The 20929-nt window shown below is 46.5% G+C and overlaps 11 non-coding genes across 11 annotated transcripts; 1 reads left to right on the top strand and 10 right to left on the bottom strand.

Moving 5' to 3' along the window:
- Positions 1-930: 930 nt before the first annotated feature.
- On the bottom strand, positions 931-1002 carry trnad-guc (transfer RNA aspartic acid (anticodon GUC)). The gene has a single exon. It is a non-coding gene; the product is annotated as a tRNA-Asp (tRNA).
- Positions 1003-4495: 3493 nt separating this feature from the next.
- Positions 4496-4567, bottom strand: trnad-guc (transfer RNA aspartic acid (anticodon GUC)). The gene has a single exon. It is a non-coding gene; the product is annotated as a tRNA-Asp (tRNA).
- Positions 4568-6356: 1789 nt separating this feature from the next.
- trnad-guc (transfer RNA aspartic acid (anticodon GUC)) lies at positions 6357-6428 on the bottom strand. The gene has a single exon. It is a non-coding gene; the product is annotated as a tRNA-Asp (tRNA).
- A 1785-nt stretch (positions 6429-8213) lies between these two features.
- Positions 8214-8285, bottom strand: trnad-guc (transfer RNA aspartic acid (anticodon GUC)). The gene has a single exon. It is a non-coding gene; the product is annotated as a tRNA-Asp (tRNA).
- A 1217-nt stretch (positions 8286-9502) lies between these two features.
- Positions 9503-9574, bottom strand: trnad-guc (transfer RNA aspartic acid (anticodon GUC)). The gene has a single exon. It is a non-coding gene; the product is annotated as a tRNA-Asp (tRNA).
- Positions 9575-10795: 1221 nt separating this feature from the next.
- Positions 10796-10867, bottom strand: trnad-guc (transfer RNA aspartic acid (anticodon GUC)). The gene has a single exon. It is a non-coding gene; the product is annotated as a tRNA-Asp (tRNA).
- Positions 10868-14509: 3642 nt separating this feature from the next.
- On the bottom strand, positions 14510-14581 carry trnad-guc (transfer RNA aspartic acid (anticodon GUC)). The gene has a single exon. It is a non-coding gene; the product is annotated as a tRNA-Asp (tRNA).
- A 1785-nt stretch (positions 14582-16366) lies between these two features.
- Positions 16367-16438, bottom strand: trnad-guc (transfer RNA aspartic acid (anticodon GUC)). The gene has a single exon. It is a non-coding gene; the product is annotated as a tRNA-Asp (tRNA).
- A 1218-nt stretch (positions 16439-17656) lies between these two features.
- trnad-guc (transfer RNA aspartic acid (anticodon GUC)) lies at positions 17657-17728 on the bottom strand. The gene has a single exon. It is a non-coding gene; the product is annotated as a tRNA-Asp (tRNA).
- Positions 17729-19513: 1785 nt separating this feature from the next.
- trnad-guc (transfer RNA aspartic acid (anticodon GUC)) lies at positions 19514-19585 on the bottom strand. The gene has a single exon. It is a non-coding gene; the product is annotated as a tRNA-Asp (tRNA).
- Positions 19586-20668: 1083 nt separating this feature from the next.
- On the top strand, positions 20669-20741 carry trnav-aac (transfer RNA valine (anticodon AAC)). The gene has a single exon. It is a non-coding gene; the product is annotated as a tRNA-Val (tRNA).
- The last annotated feature ends 188 nt before the right edge of the window (positions 20742-20929 follow it).

The following is a 20929-nucleotide window of genomic DNA, read 5'->3' as shown; positions in this document are numbered from 1 at the left end:
AACTGCTGCTCAGTCTTCTTCAGCGCAACCGTGAGGGCGTTGATTTCCCATCTGTGCTCGGTGAGCAGAGCCACAAAGGACTTTCTCTTCCACTAGCTGAGCTTGTAGGAAGCCTGTGATCCTTCCAGGGTCCTCTTTGCAGCCTTCTTTTTTCTGCTTAACCTAAGCTGCAGCTTCACAGTTGTAACCCTTTCAAACACCAGCTCACTCCCCAACTCTCTGCTTTTGAGCGTACATTTTGAAGGGCCTCTTTCTCTCCCTTCATCTCCTCCAGCTTAACTCGCAGGTCCTTTGTACTGGATGTCTGCTGCTTGAGATCTTTCTGAGCAAGCTCCAGATTGCTCTCCAACTCCAACTCCTTGTTGGTTTTAGGGACTGCAAGGAACTTTCTCTCAGCAAGTAGCTCCAGCTTCTTTGCCTTTAAACTTGGGTCACACTACATATAGATTCCCAAGATTCTAAAAACTGATGACAGGTCATGTTCCATTCTTTCATCATGGATTCTATTCTTTCCATCTTTTTCCATTTTGTCTGTGATCTTATTGTTGCTTATTGCAAAAAAAAAAAAAGACTTATAGGCTGACGATATAGGCCACGTGTTCTGTTGTGCCATGGCACGAAACTCGGCCACCCCAAGCTGCACTTTGAGATGTGTTGGTTGTGTTCAGGAGTTATCCAAAGTGCTCTTAACCAAGTGGCTAAAAACATATGCAGTCAGGGTCAGCAGTTCTCTATCACTGCTGAATGCAGACTGAGGCAGGTTTTCTTTCCCCTCCTGAGTCATCGAAGGTTTTCCAGAGTTTCCTTGAGACCAAACAGAAGTCCTGCAAAATTCAGAGAAGGTTAAGCTTTGGCATGAAGCTAACATTCATGATACTGCTATGTAACTTTTGTCCTTCCAACTGAATAAGCAACAGCTGGTAGAAAATTCTCCCCGTCAGGGAATCGAACCCCGGTCTTCCGCGTGACAGGCGGAGATACTGTCCACTATACTAACGAGGAACGGTGACATAGAAAATTTGGCCCGTCCTTCCGAAGGTCGGGGCACTTCTAGTTACTACGTAGAGGTATTCACTGAAAAATGTAAGTGTATTATAGACTTTTGAGGATAGACTAAACTATAGACTTTTGAGGAGGACTTTTGAGGACTCAAGGTCCTCCAGCCGTGTCCTCATGTAGGTATCTGCCTTCTCCCACTCCTGCTCCTTTCCTGCAGAGTCTGCCTGAGGTTTTCTGTGGCCTGAGGGAGGGATGACTTTTCGTCCTTCCACTCACTGTTATCACTATCCAACTGCTGCTCAGTCTTCTTCAGCGCAACCGTGAGGGCGTTGATTTCCCATCTGTGCTCGGTGAGCAGAGCCACAAAGGACTTTCTCTTCCACTAGCTGAGCTTGTAGGAAGCCTGGGATCCTTCCAGGGTCCTCTTTGCAGCCTTCTTTTTTCTGCTTAACCTAAGCTGCAGCGTCACAGTTGTAACCCTTTCAAACACCAGCTAACTCCCCAACTCTCTGCTTTTGAGCGTACATTTTGAAGGGCCTCTTTCTCTCCCTTCATCTCCTCCAGCTTAACTCGCAGGTCCTTTGTACTGGATGTCTGCTGCTTGAGATCTTTCTGAGCAAGCTCCAGATTGCTCTCCAACTCCAACTCCTTGTTGGTTTTAGGGACTGCAAGGAACTTTCTCTCAGCAAGTAGCTCCAGCTTCTTTGCCTTTAAACTTGGGTCACACTACATATAGATTCCCAAGATTCTAAAAACTGATGACAGGTCATGTTCCATTCTTTCATCATGGATTCTATGCTTTCTGTGGCCTGAGGGAGGGATGACTTTTCCTCCTTCCACTCTCTGTGATCACTATCCAACTGCTGCTCAGTCTTCTTCAGCGCAACCGTGAGGGCGTTGATTTCCCATCTGTGCTCGGTGAGCAGAGCCACAAAGGACTTTCTCTTCCACTAGCTGAGCTTGTAGGAAGCCTGTGATCCTTCCAGGGTCCTCTTTGCAGCCTTCTTTTTTCTGCTTAACCTAAGCTGCAGCTTCACAGTTGTAACCCTTTCAAACACCAGCTCACTCCCCAACTCTCTGCTTTTGAGCGTACATTTTGAAGGGCCTCTTTCTCTCCCTTCATCTCCTCCAGCTTAACTCGCAGGTCCTTTGTACTGGATGTCTGCTGCTTGAGATCTTTCTGAGCAAGCTCCAGATTGCTCTCCAACTCCAACTCCTTGTTGGTTTTAGGGACTGCAAGGAACTTTCTCTCAGCAAGTAGCTCCAGCTTCTTTGCCTTTAAACTTGGGTCACACTACATATAGATTGCCAAGATTCTAAAAACTGATGACAGGTCATGTTCCATTCTTTCATCATGGATTCTATGCTTTCTGTGGCCTGAGGGAGGGATGACTTTTCCTCCTTCCACTCACTGTTATCACTATCCAACTGCTGCTCAGTCTTCTTCAGCGCAACCGTGAGGGCGTTGATTTCCCATCTGTGCTCGGTGAGCAGAGCCACAAAGGACTTTCTCTTCCACTAGCTGAGCTTGTAGGAAGCCTGTGATCCTTCCAGGGTCCTCTTTGCAGCCTTCTTTTTTCTGCTTAACCTAAGCTGCAGCTTCACAGTTGTAACCCTTTCAAACACCAGCTCACTCCCCAACTCTCTGCTTTTGAGCGTACATTTTGAAGGGCCTCTTTCTCTCCCTTCATCTCCTCCAGCTTAACTCGCAGGTCCTTTGTACTGGATGTCTGCTGCTTGAGATCTTTCTGAGCAAGCTCCAGATTGCTCTCCAACTCCAACTCCTTGTTGGTTTTAGGGACTGCAAGGAACTTTCTCTCAGCAAGTAGCTCCAGCTTCTTTGCCTTTAAACTTGGGTCACACTACATATAGATTCCCAAGATTCTAAAAACTGATGACAGGTCATGTTCCATTCTTTCATCATGGATTCTATGCTCTCTGTGGCCTGAGGGAGGGATGACTTTTCCTCCTTCCACTCTCTGTGATCACTATCCAACTGCTGCTCAGTCTTCTTCAGCGCAACCGTGAGGGCGTTGATTTCCAATCTGTGCTCGGTGAGCAGAGCCACAAAGGACTTTCTCTTCCACTAGCTGAGCTTGTAGGAAGCCTGTGATCCTTCCAGGGTCCTCTTTGCAGCCTTCTTTTTTCTGCTTAACCTAAGCTGCAGCTTCACAGTTGTAACCCTTTCAAACACCAGCTCACTCCCCAACTCTCTGCTTTTGAGCGTACATTTTGAAGGGCCTCTTTCTCTCCCTTCATCTCCTCCAGCTTAACTCGCAGGTCCTTTGTACTGGATGTCTGCTGCTTGAGATCTTTCTGAGCAAGCTCCAGATTGCTCTCCAACTCCAACTCCTTGTTGGTTTTAGGGACTGCAAGGAACTTTCTCTCAGCAAGTAGCTCCAGCTTCTTTGCCTTTAAACTTGGGTCACACTACATATAGATTGCCAAGATTCTAAAAACTGATGACAGGTCATGTTCCATTCTTTCATCATGGATTCTATGCTTTCTGTGGCCTGAGGGAGGGATGACTTTTCGTCCTTCCACTCACTGTTATCACTATCCAACTGCTGCTCAGTCTTCTTCAGCGCAACCGTGAGGGCGTTGATTTCCCATCTGTGCTCGGTGAGCAGAGCCACAAAGGACTTTCTCTTCCACTAGCTGAGCTTGTAGGAAGCCTGGGATCCTTCCAGGGTCCTCTTTGCAGCCTTCTTTTTTCTGCTTAACCTAAGCTGCAGCTTCACAGTTGTAACCCTTTCAAACACCAGCTCACTCCCCAACTCTCTGCTTTTGAGCGTACATTTTGAAGGGCCTCTTTCTCTCCCTTCATCTCCTCCAGCTTAACTCGCAGGTCCTTTGTACTGGATGTCTGCTGCTTGAGATCTTTCTGAGCAAGCTCCAGATTGCTCTCCAACTCCAACTCCTTGTTGGTTTTAGGGACTGCAAGGAACTTTCTCTCAGCAAGTAGCTCCAGCTTCTTTGCCTTTAAACTTGGGTCACACTACATATAGATTCCCAAGATTCTAAAAACTGATGACAGGTCATGTTCCATTCTTTCATCATGGATTCTATTCTTTCCATCTTTTTCCATTTTGTCTGTGATCTTATTGTTGCTTATTGCAAAAAAAAAAAAAAAGACTTATAGACTGACGATATAGGCCACATGTGTCCTGTTGTGCCATGGCACGAAACTCGGCCACCCCAAGCTGCACTTTGAGATGTGTTGGTTGTGTTCAGGAGTTATCCAAAGTGCTCTTAACCAAGTGGCTAAAAACATATGCAGTCAGGGTCAGCAGTTCTCTATCACTGCTGAATGCAGACTGAGGCAGGTTTTCTTTCCCCTCCTGAGTCATCGAAGGTTTTCCAGAGTTTCCTTGAGACCAAACAGAAGTCCTGCAAAATTCAGAGAAGGTTAAGCTTTGGCATGAAGCTAACATTCATGATACTGCTATGTAACTTTTGTCCTTCCAACTGAATAAGCAACAGCTGGTAGAAAATTCTCCCCGTCGGGGAATCGAACCCCGGTCTTCCGCGTGACAGGCGGAGATACTGTCCACTATACTAACGAGGAACGGTGACATAGAAGATTTGGCCCGTCCTTCCGAAGGTCGGGGCACTTCTAGTTACTACGTAGAGGTATTCACTGAAAAATGTAAGTGTATTATAGACTTTTGAGGATAGACTAAACTATAGACTTTTGAGGAGGACTTTTGAGGACTCAAGGTCCTCCAGCCGTGTCCTCATGTAGGTATCTGCCTTCTCCCACTCCTGCTCCTTTCCTGCAGAGTCTGCCTGAGGTTTTCTGTGGCCTGAGGGAGGGATGACTTTTCGTCCTTCCACTCACTGTTATCACTATCCAACTGCTGCTCAGTCTTCTTCAGCGCAACCGTGAGGGCGTTGATTTCCCATCTGTGCTCGGTGAGCAGAGCCACAAAGGACTTTCTCTTCCACTAGCTGAGCTTGTAGGAAGCCTGGGATCCTTCCAGGGTCCTCTTTGCAGCCTTCTTTTTTCTGCTTAACCTAAGCTGCAGCGTCCCAGTTGTAACCCTTTCAAACACCAGCTAACTCCCCAACTCTCTGCTTTTGAGCGTACATTTTGAAGGGCCTCTTTCTCTCCCTTCATCTCCTCCAGCTTAACTCGCAGGTCCTTTGTACTGGATGTCTGCTGCTTGAGATCTTTCTGAGCAAGCTCCAGATTGCTCTCCAACTCCAACTCCTTGTTGGTTTTAGGGACTGCAAGGAACTTTCTCTCAGCAAGTAGCTCCAGCTTCTTTGCCTTTAAACTTGGGTCACACTACATATAGATTCCCAAGATTCTAAAAACTGATGACAGGTCATGTTCCATTCTTTCATCATGGATTCTATGCTCTCTGTGGCCTGAGGGAGGGATGACTTTTCCTCCTTCCACTCTCTGTGATCACTATCCAACTGCTGCTCAGTCTTCTTCAGCGCAACCGTGAGGGCGTTGATTTCCAATCTGTGCTCGGTGAGCAGAGCCACAAAGGACTTTCTCTTCCACTAGCTGAGCTTGTAGGAAGCCTGTGATCCTTCCAGGGTCCTCTTTGCAGCCTTCTTTTTTCTGCTTAACCTAAGCTGCAGCTTCACAGTTGTAACCCTTTCAAACACCAGCTCACTCCCCAACTCTCTGCTTTTGAGCGTACATTTTGAAGGGCCTCTTTCTCTCCCTTCATCTCCTCCAGCTTAACTCGCAGGTCCTTTGTACTGGATGTCTGCTGCTTGAGATCTTTCTGAGCAAGCTCCAGATTGCTCTCCAACTCCAACTCCTTGTTGGTTTTAGGGACTGCAAGGAACTTTCTCTCAGCAAGTAGCTCCAGCTTCTTTGCCTTTAAACTTGGGTCACACTACATATAGATTCCCAAGATTCTAAAAACTGATGACAGGTCATGTTCCATTCTTTCATCATGGATTCTATTCTTTCCATCTTTTTCCATTTTGTCTGTGATCTTATTGTTGCTTATTGCAAAAAAAAAAAAAAAGACTTATAGACTGACGATATAGGCCACATGTGTCCTGTTGTGCCATGGCACGAAACTCGGCCACCCCAAGCTGCACTTTGAGATGTGTTGGTTGTGTTCAGGAGTTATCCAAAGTGCTCTTAACCAAGTGGCTAAAAACATATGCAGTCAGGGTCAGCAGTTCTCTATCACTGCTGAATGCAGACTGAGGCAGGTTTTCTTTCCCCTCCTGAGTCATCGAAGGTTTTCCAGAGTTTCCTTGAGACCAAACAGAAGTCCTGCAAAATTCAGAGAAGGTTAAGCTTTGGCATGAAGCTAACATTCATGATACTGCTATGTAACTTTTGTCCTTCCAACTGAATAAGCAACAGCTGGTAGAAAATTCTCCCCGTCGGGGAATCGAACCCCGGTCTTCCGCGTGACAGGCGGAGATACTGTCCACTATACTAACGAGGAACGGTGACATAGAAAATTTGGCCCGTCCTTCCGAAGGTCGGGGCACTTCTAGTTACTACGTAGAGGTATTCACTGAAAAATGTAAGTGTATTATAGACTTTTGAGGATAGACTAAACTATAGACTTTTGAGGAGGACTTTTGAGGACTCAAGGTCCTCCAGCCGTGTCCTCATGTAGGTATCTGCCTTCTCCCACTCCTGCTCCTTTCCTGCAGAGTCTGCCTGAGGTTTTCTGTGGCCTGAGGGAGGGATGACTTTTCGTCCTTCCACTCACTGTTATCACTATCCAACTGCTGCTCAGTCTTCTTCAGCGCAACCGTGAGGGCGTTGATTTCCCATCTGTGCTCGGTGAGCAGAGCCACAAAGGACTTTCTCTTCCACTAGCTGAGCTTGTAGGAAGCCTGGGATCCTTCCAGGGTCCTCTTTGCAGCCTTCTTTTTTCTGCTTAACCTAAGCTGCAGCGTCACAGTTGTAACCCTTTCAAACACCAGCTAACTCCCCAACTCTCTGCTTTTGAGCGTACATTTTGAAGGGCCTCTTTCTCTCCCTTCATCTCCTCCAGCTTAACTCGCAGGTCCTTTGTACTGGATGTCTGCTGCTTGAGATCTTTCTGAGCAAGCTCCAGATTGCTCTCCAACTCCAACTCCTTGTTGGTTTTAGGGACTGCAAGGAACTTTCTCTCAGCAAGTAGCTCCAGCTTCTTTGCCTTTAAACTTGGGTCACACTACATATAGATTCCCAAGATTCTAAAAACTGATGACAGGTCATGTTCCATTCTTTCATCATGGATTCTATGCTTTCTGTGGCCTGAGGGAGGGATGACTTTTCCTCCTTCCACTCTCTGTGATCACTATCCAACTGCTGCTCAGTCTTCTTCAGCGCAACCGTGAGGGCGTTGATTTCCCATCTGTGCTCGGTGAGCAGAGCCACAAAGGACTTTCTCTTCCACTAGCTGAGCTTGTAGGAAGCCTGTGATCCTTCCAGGGTCCTCTTTGCAGCCTTCTTTTTTCTGCTTAACCTAAGCTGCAGCTTCACAGTTGTAACCCTTTCAAACACCAGCTCACTCCCCAACTCTCTGCTTTTGAGCGTACATTTTGAAGGGCCTCTTTCTCTCCCTTCATCTCCTCCAGCTTAACTCGCAGGTCCTTTGTACTGGATGTCTGCTGCTTGAGATCTTTCTGAGCAAGCTCCAGATTGCTCTCCAACTCCAACTCCTTGTTGGTTTTAGGGACTGCAAGGAACTTTCTCTCAGCAAGTAGCTCCAGCTTCTTTGCCTTTAAACTTGGGTCACACTACATATAGATTCCCAAGATTCTAAAAACTGATGACAGGTCATGTTCCATTCTTTCATCATGGATTCTATTCTTTCCATCTTTTTCCATTTTGTCTGTGATCTTATTGTTGCTTATTGCAAAAAAAAAAAAAGACTTATAGGCTGACGATATAGGCCACGTGTTCTGTTGTGCCATGGCACGAAACTCGGCCACCCCAAGCTGCACTTTGAGATGTGTTGGTTGTGTTCAGGAGTTATCCAAAGTGCTCTTAACCAAGTGGCTAAAAACATATGCAGTCAGGGTCAGCAGTTCTCTATCACTGCTGAATGCAGACTGAGGCAGGTTTTCTTTCCCCTCCTGAGTCATCGAAGGTTTTCCAGAGTTTCCTTGAGACCAAACAGAAGTCCTGCAAAATTCAGAGAAGGTTAAGCTTTGGCATGAAGCTAACATTCATGATACTGCTATGTAACTTTTGTCCTTCCAACTGAATAAGCAACAGCTGGTAGAAAATTCTCCCCGTCAGGGAATCGAACCCCGGTCTTCCGCGTGACAGGCGGAGATACTGTCCACTATACTAACGAGGAACGGTGACATAGAAAATTTGGCCCGTCCTTCCGAAGGTCGGGGCACTTCTAGTTACTACGTAGAGGTATTCACTGAAAAATGTAAGTGTATTATAGACTTTTGAGGATAGACTAAACTATAGACTTTTGAGGAGGACTTTTGAGGACTCAAGGTCCTCCAGCCGTGTCCTCATGTAGGTATCTGCCTTCTCCCACTCCTGCTCCTTTCCTGCAGAGTCTGCCTGAGGTTTTCTGTGGCCTGAGGGAGGGATGACTTTTCGTCCTTCCACTCACTGTTATCACTATCCAACTGCTGCTCAGTCTTCTTCAGCGCAACCGTGAGGGCGTTGAATTCCCATCTGTGCTCGGTGAGCAGAGCCACAAAGGACTTTCTCTTCCACTAGCTGAGCTTGTAGGAAGCCTGGGATCCTTCCAGGGTCCTCTTTGCAGCCTTCTTTTTTCTGCTTAACCTAAGCTGCAGCTTCACAGTTGTAACCCTTTCAAACACCAGCTCACTCCCCAACTCTCTGCTTTTGAGCGTACATTTTGAAGGGCCTCTTTCTCTCCCTTCATCTCCTCCAGCTTAACTCGCAGGTCCTTTGTACTGGATGTCTGCTGCTTGAGATCTTTCTGAGCAAGCTCCAGATTGCTCTCCAACTCCAACTCCTTGTTGGTTTTAGGGACTGCAAGGAACTTTCTCTCAGCAAGTAGCTCCAGCTTCTTTGCCTTTAAACTTGGGTCACACTACATATAGATTCCCAAGATTCTAAAAACTGATGACAGGTCATGTTCCATTCTTTCATCATGGATTCTATTCTTTCCATCTTTTTCCATTTTGTCTGTGATCTTATTGTTGCTTATTGCAAAAAAAAAAAAAGACTTATAGGCTGACGATATAGGCCACGTGTTCTGTTGTGCCATGGCACGAAACTCGGCCACCCCAAGCTGCACTTTGAGATGTGTTGGTTGTGTTCAGGAGTTATCCAAAGTGCTCTTAACCAAGTGGCTAAAAACATATGCAGTCGGGGTCAGCAGTTCTCTATCACTGCTGAATGCAGACTGAGGCAGGTTTTCTTTCCCCTCCTGAGTCATCGAAGGTTTTCCAGAGTTTCCTTGAGACCAAACAGAAGTCCTGCAAAATTCAGAGAAGGTTAAGCTTTGGCATGAAGCTAACATTCATGATACTGCTATGTAACTTTTGTCCTTCCAACTGAATAAGCAACAGCTGGTAGAAAATTCTCCCCGTCGGGGAATCGAACCCCGGTCTTCCGTGTGACAGGCGGAGATACTGTCCACTATACTAACGAGGAACGGTGACATAGAAAATTTGGCCCGTCCTTCCGAAGGTCGGGGCACTTCTAGTTACTACGTAGAGGTATTCACTGAAAAATGTAAGTGTATTATAGACTTTTGAGGATAGACTAAACTATAGACTTTTGAGGAGGACTTTTGAGGACTCAAGGTCCTCCAGCCGTGTCCTCATGTAGGTATCTGCCTTCTCCCACTCCTGCTCCTTTCCTGCAGAGTCTGCCTGAGGTTTTCTGTGGCCTGAGGGAGGGATGACTTTTCGTCCTTCCACTCACTGTTATCACTATCCAACTGCTGCTCAGTCTTCTTCAGCGCAACCGTGAGGGCGTTGAATTCCCATCTGTGCTCGGTGAGCAGAGCCACAAAGGACTTTCTCTTCCACTAGCTGAGCTTGTAGGAAGCCTGGGATCCTTCCAGGGTCCTCTTTGCAGCCTTCTTTTTTCTGCTTAACCTAAGCTGCAGCTTCACAGTTGTAACCCTTTCAAACACCAGCTCACTCCCCAACTCTCTGCTTTTGAGCGTACATTTTGAAGGGCCTCTTTCTCTCCCTTCATCTCCTCCAGCTTAACTCGCAGGTCCTTTGTACTGGATGTCTGCTGCTTGAGATCTTTCTGAGCAAGCTCCAGATTGCTCTCCAACTCCAACTCCTTGTTGGTTTTAGGGACTGCAAGGAACTTTCTCTCAGCAAGTAGCTCCAGCTTCTTTGCCTTTAAACTTGGGTCACACTACATATAGATTCCCAAGATTCTAAAAACTGATGACAGGTCATGTTCCATTCTTTCATCATGGATTCTATTCTTTCCATCTTTTTCCATTTTGTCTGTGATCTTATTGTTGCTTATTGCAAAAAAAAAAAAAAAGACTTATAGACTGACGATATAGGCCACATGTGTCCTGTTGTGCCATGGCACGAAACTCGGCCACCCCAAGCTGCACTTTGAGATGTGTTGGTTGTGTTCAGGAGTTATCCAAAGTGCTCTTAACCAAGTGGCTAAAAACATATGCAGTCAGGGTCAGCAGTTCTCTATCACTGCTGAATGCAGACTGAGGCAGGTTTTCTTTCCCCTCCTGAGTCATCGAAGGTTTTCCAGAGTTTCCTTGAGACCAAACAGAAGTCCTGCAAAATTCAGAGAAGGTTAAGCTTTGGCATGAAGCTAACATTCATGATACTGCTATGTAACTTTTGTCCTTCCAACTGAATAAGCAACAGCTGGTAGAAAATTCTCCCCGTCGGGGAATCGAACCCCGGTCTTCCGCGTGACAGGCGGAGATACTGTCCACTATACTAACGAGGAACGGTGACATAGAAAATTTGGCCCGTCCTTCCGAAGGTCGGGGCACTTCTAGTTACTACGTAGAGGTATTCACTGAAAAATGTAAGTGTATTATAGACTTTTGAGGATAGACTAAACTATAGACTTTTGAGGAGGACTTTTGAGGACTCAAGGTCCTCCAGCCGTGTCCTCATGTAGGTATCTGCCTTCTCCCACTCCTGCTCCTTTCCTGCAGAGTCTGCCTGAGGTTTTCTGTGGCCTGAGGGAGGGATGACTTTTCGTCCTTCCACTCACTGTTATCACTATCCAACTGCTGCTCAGTCTTCTTCAGCGCAACCGTGAGGGCGTTGATTTCCCATCTGTGCTCGGTGAGCAGAGCCACAAAGGACTTTCTCTTCCACTAGCTGAGCTTGTAGGAAGCCTGGGATCCTTCCAGGGTCCTCTTTGCAGCCTTCTTTTTTCTGCTTAACCTAAGCTGCAGCGTCACAGTTGTAACCCTTTCAAACACCAGCTAACTCCCCAACTCTCTGCTTTTGAGCGTACATTTTGAAGGGCCTCTTTCTCTCCCTTCATCTCCTCCAGCTTAACTCGCAGGTCCTTTGTACTGGATGTCTGCTGCTTGAGATCTTTCTGAGCAAGCTCCAGATTGCTCTCCAACTCCAACTCCTTGTTGGTTTTAGGGACTGCAAGGAACTTTCTCTCAGCAAGTAGCTCCAGCTTCTTTGCCTTTAAACTTGGGTCACACTACATATAGATTCCCAAGATTCTAAAAACTGATGACAGGTCATGTTCCATTCTTTCATCATGGATTCTATGCTTTCTGTGGCCTGAGGGAGGGATGACTTTTCCTCCTTCCACTCTCTGTGATCACTATCCAACTGCTGCTCAGTCTTCTTCAGCGCAACCGTGAGGGCGTTGATTTCCCATCTGTGCTCGGTGAGCAGAGCCACAAAGGACTTTCTCTTCCACTAGCTGAGCTTGTAGGAAGCCTGGGATCCTTCCAGGGTCCTCTTTGCAGCCTTCTTTTTTCTGCTTAACCTAAGCTGCAGCTTCACAGTTGTAACCCTTTCAAACACCAGCTCACTCCCCAACTCTCTGCTTTTGAGCGTACATTTTGAAGGGCCTCTTTCTCTCCCTTCATCTCCTCCAGCTTAACTCGCAGGTCCTTTGTACTGGATGTCTGCTGCTTGAGATCTTTCTGAGCAAGCTCCAGATTGCTCTCCAACTCCAACTCCTTGTTGGTTTTAGGGACTGCAAGGAACTTTCTCTCAGCAAGTAGCTCCAGCTTCTTTGCCTTTAAACTTGGGTCACACTACATATAGATTCCCAAGATTCTAAAAACTGATGACAGGTCATGTTCCATTCTTTCATCATGGATTCTATTCTTTCCATCTTTTTCCATTTTGTCTGTGATCTTATTGTTGCTTATTGCAAAAAAAAAAAAAGACTTATAGGCTGACGATATAGGCCACGTGTTCTGTTGTGCCATGGCACGAAACTCGGCCACCCCAAGCTGCACTTTGAGATGTGTTGGTTGTGTTCAGGAGTTATCCAAAGTGCTCTTAACCAAGTGGCTAAAAACATATGCAGTCAGGGTCAGCAGTTCTCTATCACTGCTGAATGCAGACTGAGGCAGGTTTTCTTTCCCCTCCTGAGTCATCGAAGGTTTTCCAGAGTTTCCTTGAGACCAAACAGAAGTCCTGCAAAATTCAGAGAAGGTTAAGCTTTGGCATGAAGCTAACATTCATGATACTGCTATGTAACTTTTGTCCTTCCAACTGAATAAGCAACAGCTGGTAGAAAATTCTCCCCGTCAGGGAATCGAACCCCGGTGTTCCGCGTGACAGGCGGAGATACTGTCCACTATACTAACGAGGAACGGTGACATAGAAAATTTGGCCCGTCCTTCCGAAGGTCGGGGCACTTCTAGTTACTACGTAGAGGTATTCACTGAAAAATGTAAGTGTATTATAGACTTTTGAGGATAGACTAAACTATAGACTTTTGAGGAGGACTTTTGAGGACTCAAGGTCCTCCAGCCGTGTCCTCATGTAGGTATCTGCCTTCTCCCACTCCTGCTCCTTTCCTGCAGAGTCTGCCTGAGGTTTTCTGTGGCCTGAGGGAGGGATGACTTTTCGTCCTTCCACTCACTGTTATCACTATCCAACTGCTGCTCAGTCTTCTTCAGCGCAACCGTGAGGGCGTTGATTTCCCATCTGTGCTCGGTGAGCAGAGCCACAAAGGACTTTCTCTTCCACTAGCTGAGCTTGTAGGAAGCCTGGGATCCTTCCAGGGTCCTCTTTGCAGCCTTCTTTTTTCTGCTTAACCTAAGCTGCAGCGTCACAGTTGTAACCCTTTCAAACACCAGCTAACTCCCCAACTCTCTGCTTTTGAGCGTACATTTTGAAGGGCCTCTTTCTCTCCCTTCATCTCCTCCAGCTTAACTCGCAGGTCCTTTGTACTGGATGTCTGCTGCTTGAGATCTTTCTGAGCAAGCTCCAGATTGCTCTCCAACTCCAACTCCTTGTTGGTTTTAGGGACTGCAAGGAACTTTCTCTCAGCAAGTAGCTCCAGCTTCTTTGCCTTTAAACTTGGGTCACACTACATATAGATTCCCAAGATTCTAAAAACTGATGACAGGTCATGTTCCATTCTTTCATCATGGATTCTATGCTTTCTGTGGCCTGAGGGAGGGATGACTTTTCCTCCTTCCACTCTCTGTGATCACTATCCAACTGCTGCTCAGTCTTCTTCAGCGCAACCGTGAGGGCGTTGATTTCCCATCTGTGCTCGGTGAGCAGAGCCACAAAGGACTTTCTCTTCCACTAGCTGAGCTTGTAGGAAGCCTGTGATCCTTCCAGGGTCCTCTTTGCAGCCTTCTTTTTTCTGCTTAACCTAAGCTGCAGCTTCACAGTTGTAACCCTTTCAAACACCAGCTCACTCCCCAACTCTCTGCTTTTGAGCGTACATTTTGAAGGGCCTCTTTCTCTCCCTTCATCTCCTCCAGCTTAACTCGCAGGTCCTTTGTACTGGATGTCTGCTGCTTGAGATCTTTCTGAGCAAGCTCCAGATTGCTCTCCAACTCCAACTCCTTGTTGGTTTTAGGGACTGCAAGGAACTTTCTCTCAGCAAGTAGCTCCAGCTTCTTTGCCTTTAAACTTGGGTCACACTACATATAGATTCCCAAGATTCTAAAAACTGATGACAGGTCATGTTCCATTCTTTCATCATGGATTCTATTCTTTCCATCTTTTTCCATTTTGTCTGTGATCTTATTGTTGCTTATTGCAAAAAAAAAAAAAGACTTATAGGCTGACGATATAGGCCACGTGTTCTGTTGTGCCATGGCACGAAACTCGGCCACCCCAAGCTGCACTTTGAGATGTGTTGGTTGTGTTCAGGAGTTATCCAAAGTGCTCTTAACCAAGTGGCTAAAAACATATGCAGTCAGGGTCAGCAGTTCTCTATCACTGCTGAATGCAGACTGAGGCAGGTTTTCTTTCCCCTCCTGAGTCATCGAAGGTTTTCCAGAGTTTCCTTGAGACCAAACAGAAGTCCTGCAAAATTCAGAGAAGGTTAAGCTTTGGCATGAAGCTAACATTCATGATACTGCTATGTAACTTTTGTCCTTCCAACTGAATAAGCAACAGCTGGTAGAAAATTCTCCCCGTCAGGGAATCGAACCCCGGTCTTCCGCGTGACAGGCGGAGATACTGTCCACTATACTAACGAGGAACGGTGACATAGAAAATTTGGCCCGTCCTTCCGAAGGTCGGGGCACTTCTAGTTACTACGTAGAGGTATTCACTGAAAAATGTAAGTGTATTATAGACTTTTGAGGATAGACTAAACTATAGACTTTTGAGGAGGACTTTTGAGGACTCAAGGTCCTCCAGCCGTGTCCTCATGTAGGTATCTGCCTTCTCCCACTCCTGCTCCTTTCCTGCAGAGTCTGCCTGAGGTTTTCTGTGGCCTGAGGGAGGGATGACTTTTCGTCCTTCCACTCACTGTTATCACTATCCAACTGCTGCTCAGTCTTCTTCAGCGCAACCGTGAGGGCGTTGATTTCCCATCTGTGCTCGGTGAGCAGAGCCACAAAGGACTTTCTCTTCCACTAGCTGAGCTTGTAGGAAGCCTGGGATCCTTCCAGGGTCCTCTTTGCAGCCTTCTTTTTTCTGCTTAACCTAAGCTGCAGCGTCACAGTTGTAACCCTTTCAAACACCAGCTAACTCCCCAACTCTCTGCTTTTGAGCGTACATTTTGAAGGGCCTCTTTCTCTCCCTTCATCTCCTCCAGCTTAACTCGCAGGTCCTTTGTACTGGATGTCTGCTGCTTGAGATCTTTCTGAGCAAGCTCCAGATTGCTCTCCAACTCCAACTCCTTGTTGGTTTTAGGGACTGCAAGGAACTTTCTCTCAGCAAGTAGCTCCAGCTTCTTTGCCTTTAAACTTGGGTCACACTACATATAGATTCCCAAGATTCTAAAAACTGATGACAGGTCATGTTCCATTCTTTCATCATGGATTCTATGCTTTCTGTGGCCTGAGGGAGGGATGACTTTTCCTCCTTCCACTCTCTGTGATCACTATCCAACTGCTGCTCAGTCTTCTTCAGCGCAACCGTGAGGGCGTTGATTTCCCATCTGTGCTCGGTGAGCAGAGCCACAAAGGACTTTCTCTTCCACTAGCTGAGCTTGTAGGAAGCCTGTGATCCTTCCAGGGTCCTCTTTGCAGCCTTCTTTTTTCTGCTTAACCTAAGCTGCAGCTTCACAGTTGTAACCCTTTCAAACACCAGCTCACTCCCCAACTCTCTGCTTTTGAGCGTACATTTTGAAGGGCCTCTTTCTCTCCCTTCATCTCCTCCAGCTTAACTCGCAGGTCCTTTGTACTGGATGTCTGCTGCTTGAGATCTTTCTGAGCAAGCTCCAGATTGCTCTCCAACTCCAACTCCTTGTTGGTTTTAGGGACTGCAAGGAACTTTCTCTCAGCAAGTAGCTCCAGCTTCTTTGCCTTTAAACTTGGGTCACACTACATATAGATTCCCAAGATTCTAAAAACTGATGACAGGTCATGTTCCATTCTTTCATCATGGATTCTATTCTTTCCATCTTTTTCCATTTTGTCTGTGATCTTATTGTTGCTTATTGCAAAAAAAAAAAAAGACTTATAGGCTGACGATATAGGCCACGTGTTCTGTTGTGCCATGGCACGAAACTCGGCCACCCCAAGCTGCACTTTGAGATGTGTTGGTTGTGTTCAGGAGTTATCCAAAGTGCTCTTAACCAAGTGGCTAAAAACATATGCAGTCAGGGTCAGCAGTTCTCTATCACTGCTGAATGCAGACTGAGGCAGGTTTTCTTTCCCCTCCTGAGTCATCGAAGGTTTTCCAGAGTTTCCTTGAGACCAAACAGAAGTCCTGCAAAATTCAGAGAAGGTTAAGCTTTGGCATGAAGCTAACATTCATGATACTGCTATGTAACTTTTGTCCTTCCAACTGAATAAGCAACAGCTGGTAGAAAATTCTCCCCGTCGGGGAATCGAACCCCGGTCTTCCGCGTGACAGGCGGAGATACTGTCCACTATACTAACGAGGAACGGTGACATAGAAAATTTGGCCCGTCCTTCCGAAGGTCGGGGCACTTCTAGTTACTACGTAGAGGTATTCACTGAAAAATGTAAGTGTATTATAGACTTTTGAGGATAGACTAAACTATAGACTTTTGAGGAGGACTTTTGAGGACTCAAGGTCCTCCAGCCGTGTCCTCATGTAGGTATCTGCCTTCTCCCACTCCTGCTCCTTTCCTGCAGAGTCTGCCTGAGGTTTTCTGTGGCCTGAGGGAGGGATGACTTTTCGTCCTTCCACTCACTGTTATCACTATCCAACTGCTGCTCAGTCTTCTTCAGCGCAACCGTGAGGGCGTTGATTTCCCATCTGTGCTCGGTGAGCAGAGCCACAAAGGACTTTCTCTTCCACTAGCTGAGCTTGTAGGAAGCCTGGGATCCTTCCAGGGTCCTCTTTGCAGCCTTCTTTTTTCTGCTTAACCTAAGCTGCAGCTTCACAGTTGTAACCCTTTCAAACACCAGCTCACTCCCCAACTCTCTGCTTTTGAGCGTACATTTTGAAGGGCCTCTTTCTCTCCCTTCATCTCCTCCAGCTTAACTCGCAGGTCCTTTGTACTGGATGTCTGCTGCTTGAGATCTTTCTGAGCAAGCTCCAGATTGCTCTCCAACTCCAACTCCTTGTTGGTTTTAGGGACTGCAAGGAACTTTCTCTCAGCAAGTAGCTCCAGCTTCTTTGCCTTTAAACTTGGGTCACACTACATATAGATTCCCAAGATTCTAAAAACTGATGACAGGTCATGTTCCATTCTTTCATCATGGATTCTATTCTTTCCATCTTTTTCCATTTTGTCTGTGATCTTATTGTTGCTTATTGCAAAAAAAAAAAAAAGACTTATAGGCTGACGATATAGGCCACGTGTTCTGTTGTGCCATGGCACGAAACTCGGCCACCCCAAGCTGCACTTTGAGATGTGTTGGTTGTGTTCAGGAGTTATCCAAAGTGCTCTTAACCAAGTGGCTAAAAACATATGCAGTCAGGGTCAGCAGTTCTCTATCACTGCTGAATGCAGACTGAGGCAGGTTTTCTTTCCCCTCCTGAGTCATCGAAGGTTTTCCAGAGTTTCCTTGAGACCAAACAGAAGTCCTGCAAAATTCAGAGAAGGTTAAGCTTTGGCATGAAGCTAACATTCATGATACTGCTATGTAACTTTTGTCCTTCCAACTGAATAAGCAACAGCTGGTAGAAAATTCTCCCCGTCAGGGAATCGAACCCCGGTCTTCCGCGTGACAGGCGGAGATACTGTCCACTATACTAACGAGGAACGGTGACATAGAAAATTTGGCCCGTCCTTCCGAAGGTCGGGGCACTTCTAGTTACTACGTAGAGGTATTCACTGAAAAATGTAAGTGTATTATAGACTTTTGAGGATAGACTAAACTATAGACTTTTGAGGAGGACTTTTGAGGACTCAAGGTCCTCCAGCCGTGTCCTCATGTAGGTATCTGCCTTCTCCCACTCCTGCTCCTTTCCTGCAGAGTCTGCCTGAGGTTTTCTGTGGCCTGAGGGAGGGATGACTTTTCGTCCTTCCACTCACTGTTATCACTATCCAACTGCTGCTCAGTCTTCTTCAGCGCAACCGTGAGGGCGTTGATTTCCCATCTGTGCTCGGTGAGCAGAGCCACAAAGGACTTTCTCTTCCACTAGCTGAGCTTGTAGGAAGCCTGGGATCCTTCCAGGGTCCTCTTTGCAGCCTTCTTTTTTCTGCTTAACCTAAGCTGCAGCGTCACAGTTGTAACCCTTTCAAACACCAGCTAACTCCCCAACTCTCTGCTTTTGAGCGTACATTTTGAAGGGCCTCTTTCTCTCCCTTCATCTCCTCCAGCTTAACTCGCAGGTCCTTTGTACTGGATGTCTGCTGCTTGAGATCTTTCTGAGCAAGCTCCAGATTGCTCTCCAACTCCAACTCCTTGTTGGTTTTAGGGACTGCAAGGAACTTTCTCTCAGCAAGTAGCTCCAGCTTCTTTGCCTTTAAACTTGGGTCACACTACATATAGATTCCCAAGATTCTAAAAACTGATGACAGGTCATGTTCCATTCTTTCATCATGGATTCTATGCTTTCTGTGGCCTGAGGGAGGGATGACTTTTCCTCCTTCCACTCTCTGTGATCACTATCCAACTGCTGCTCAGTCTTCTTCAGCGCAACCGTGAGGGCGTTGATTTCCCATCTGTGCTCGGTGAGCAGAGCCACAAAGGACTTTCTCTTCCACTAGCTGAGCTTGTAGGAAGCCTGTGATCCTTCCAGGGTCCTCTTTGCAGCCTTCTTTTTTCTGCTTAACCTAAGCTGCAGCTTCACAGTTGTAACCCTTTCAAACACCAGCTCACTCCCCAACTCTCTGCTTTTGAGCGTACATTTTGAAGGGCCTCTTTCTCTCCCTTCATCTCCTCCAGCTTAACTCGCAGGTCCTTTGTACTGGATGTCTGCTGCTTGAGATCTTTCTGAGCAAGCTCCAGATTGCTCTCCAACTCCAACTCCTTGTTGGTTTTAGGGACTGCAAGGAACTTTCTCTCAGCAAGTAGCTCCAGCTTCTTTGCCTTTAAACTTGGGTCACACTACATATAGATTCCCAAGATTCTAAAAACTGATGACAGGTCATGTTCCATTCTTTCATCATGGATTCTATTCTTTCCATCTTTTTCCATTTTGTCTGTGATCTTATTGTTGCTTATTGCAAAAAAAAAAAAAGACTTATAGGCTGACGATATAGGCCACGTGTTCTGTTGTGCCATGGCACGAAACTCGGCCACCCCAAGCTGCACTTTGAGATGTGTTGGTTGTGTTCAGGAGTTATCCAAAGTGCTCTTAACCAAGTGGCTAAAAACATATGCAGTCAGGGTCAGCAGTTCTCTATCACTGCTGAATGCAGACTGAGGCAGGTTTTCTTTCCCCTCCTGAGTCATCGAAGGTTTTCCAGAGTTTCCTTGAGACCAAACAGAAGTCCTGCAAAATTCAGAGAAGGTTAAGCTTTGGCATGAAGCTAACATTCATGATACTGCTATGTAACTTTTGTCCTTCCAACTGAATAAGCAACAGCTGGTAGAAAATTCTCCCCGTCGGGGAATCGAACCCCGGTCTTCCGCGTGACAGGCGGAGATACTGTCCACTATACTAACGAGGAACGGTGACATAGAAAATTTGGCCCGTCCTTCCGAAGGTCGGGGCACTTCTAGTTACTACGTAGAGGTATTCACTGAAAAATGTAAGTGTATTATAGACTTTTGAGGATAGACTAAACTATAGACTTTTGAGGAGGACTTTTGAGGACTCAAGGTCCTCCAGCCGTGTCCTCATGTAGGTATCTGCCTTCTCCCACTCCTGCTCCTTTGGGGATCTGGATCTCAAGGTCTTCCAGCTGTGTCCTCATGTAGGTATCTGCCTTCTCCCACTCCTGCTCCTTTCCTGCAGAGTCTGCCTGAGGCTTTCTGTGGCCTGAGGGAGGGATGACTTTTCGTCCTTCCACTCACTGTTATCACTATCCAACTGCTGCTCAGTCTTCTTCAGCGCAACCGTGAGGGCGTTGATTTCCCATCTGTGCTCTGTGAGCAGAGCCACAAAGGACTTTCTCTTCCACTAGCTGAGCTTGTAGGAAGCCTGGGATCCTTCCAGGGTCCTCTTTGCAGCCTTCTTTTTTCTGCTTAACCTAAGCTGCAGCGTCACAGTTGTAACCCTTTCAAACACCAGCTAACTCCCCAACTCTCTGCTTTTGAGCGTACATTTTGAAGGGCCTCTTTCTCTCCCTTCATCTCCTCCAGCTTAACTCGCAGGTCCTTTGTACTGGATGTCTGCTGCTTGAGATCTTTCTGAGCAAGCTCCAGATTGCTCTCCAACTCCAACTCCTTGTTGGTTTTAGGGACTGCAAGGAACTTTCTCTCAGCAAGTAGCTCCAGCTTCTTTGCCTTTAAACTTGGGTCACACTACATATAGATTCCCAAGATTCTAAAAACTGATGACAGGTCATGTTCCATTCTTTCATCATGGATTCTATGCTTTCTGTGGCCTGAGGGAGGGATGACTTTTCCTCCTTCCACTATCTGTGATCACTATCCAACTGCTGCTCAGTCTTCTTCAGCGCAACCGTGAGGTGAGCGTATTATAGACTTACTGTTAAAAATCCACGACAAAGCAGCTGTAGCTGTAACGTTTGTAGAAAGCTATGACTGGCGGGTTTCGGGCCGAACGTGCACCAAAGATGTTTTCATCGGTTCCCGTAGTGTAGTGGTCATCACGTTCGACTAACACGCGAAAGGGCCCCGGTTAGAAACCGGGCGGAAACAGTTTCCTTTGGGTTTCCTCCGCAAAATCAAACATTGCGGAATTGTGTGCACTCAACACAATGCCTATGAAACGATAGTAGTCAAATATGACAGCTGCATTTACCCTGACACATGCAGGTAGGGCACTCCCTTTGGTTATCATAGTGTAGTGGTTGTCACGTTCACCTCACACACGAAAGGTCCCTGGT

This window comes from Centropristis striata, chromosome 5, assembly GCF_030273125.1.
Source record: "Centropristis striata isolate RG_2023a ecotype Rhode Island chromosome 5, C.striata_1.0, whole genome shotgun sequence".
Taxonomy (NCBI): Eukaryota; Metazoa; Chordata; class Actinopteri; order Perciformes; family Serranidae; genus Centropristis; species Centropristis striata.
This window is presented reverse-complemented; position numbering and strand designations above follow the sequence as displayed.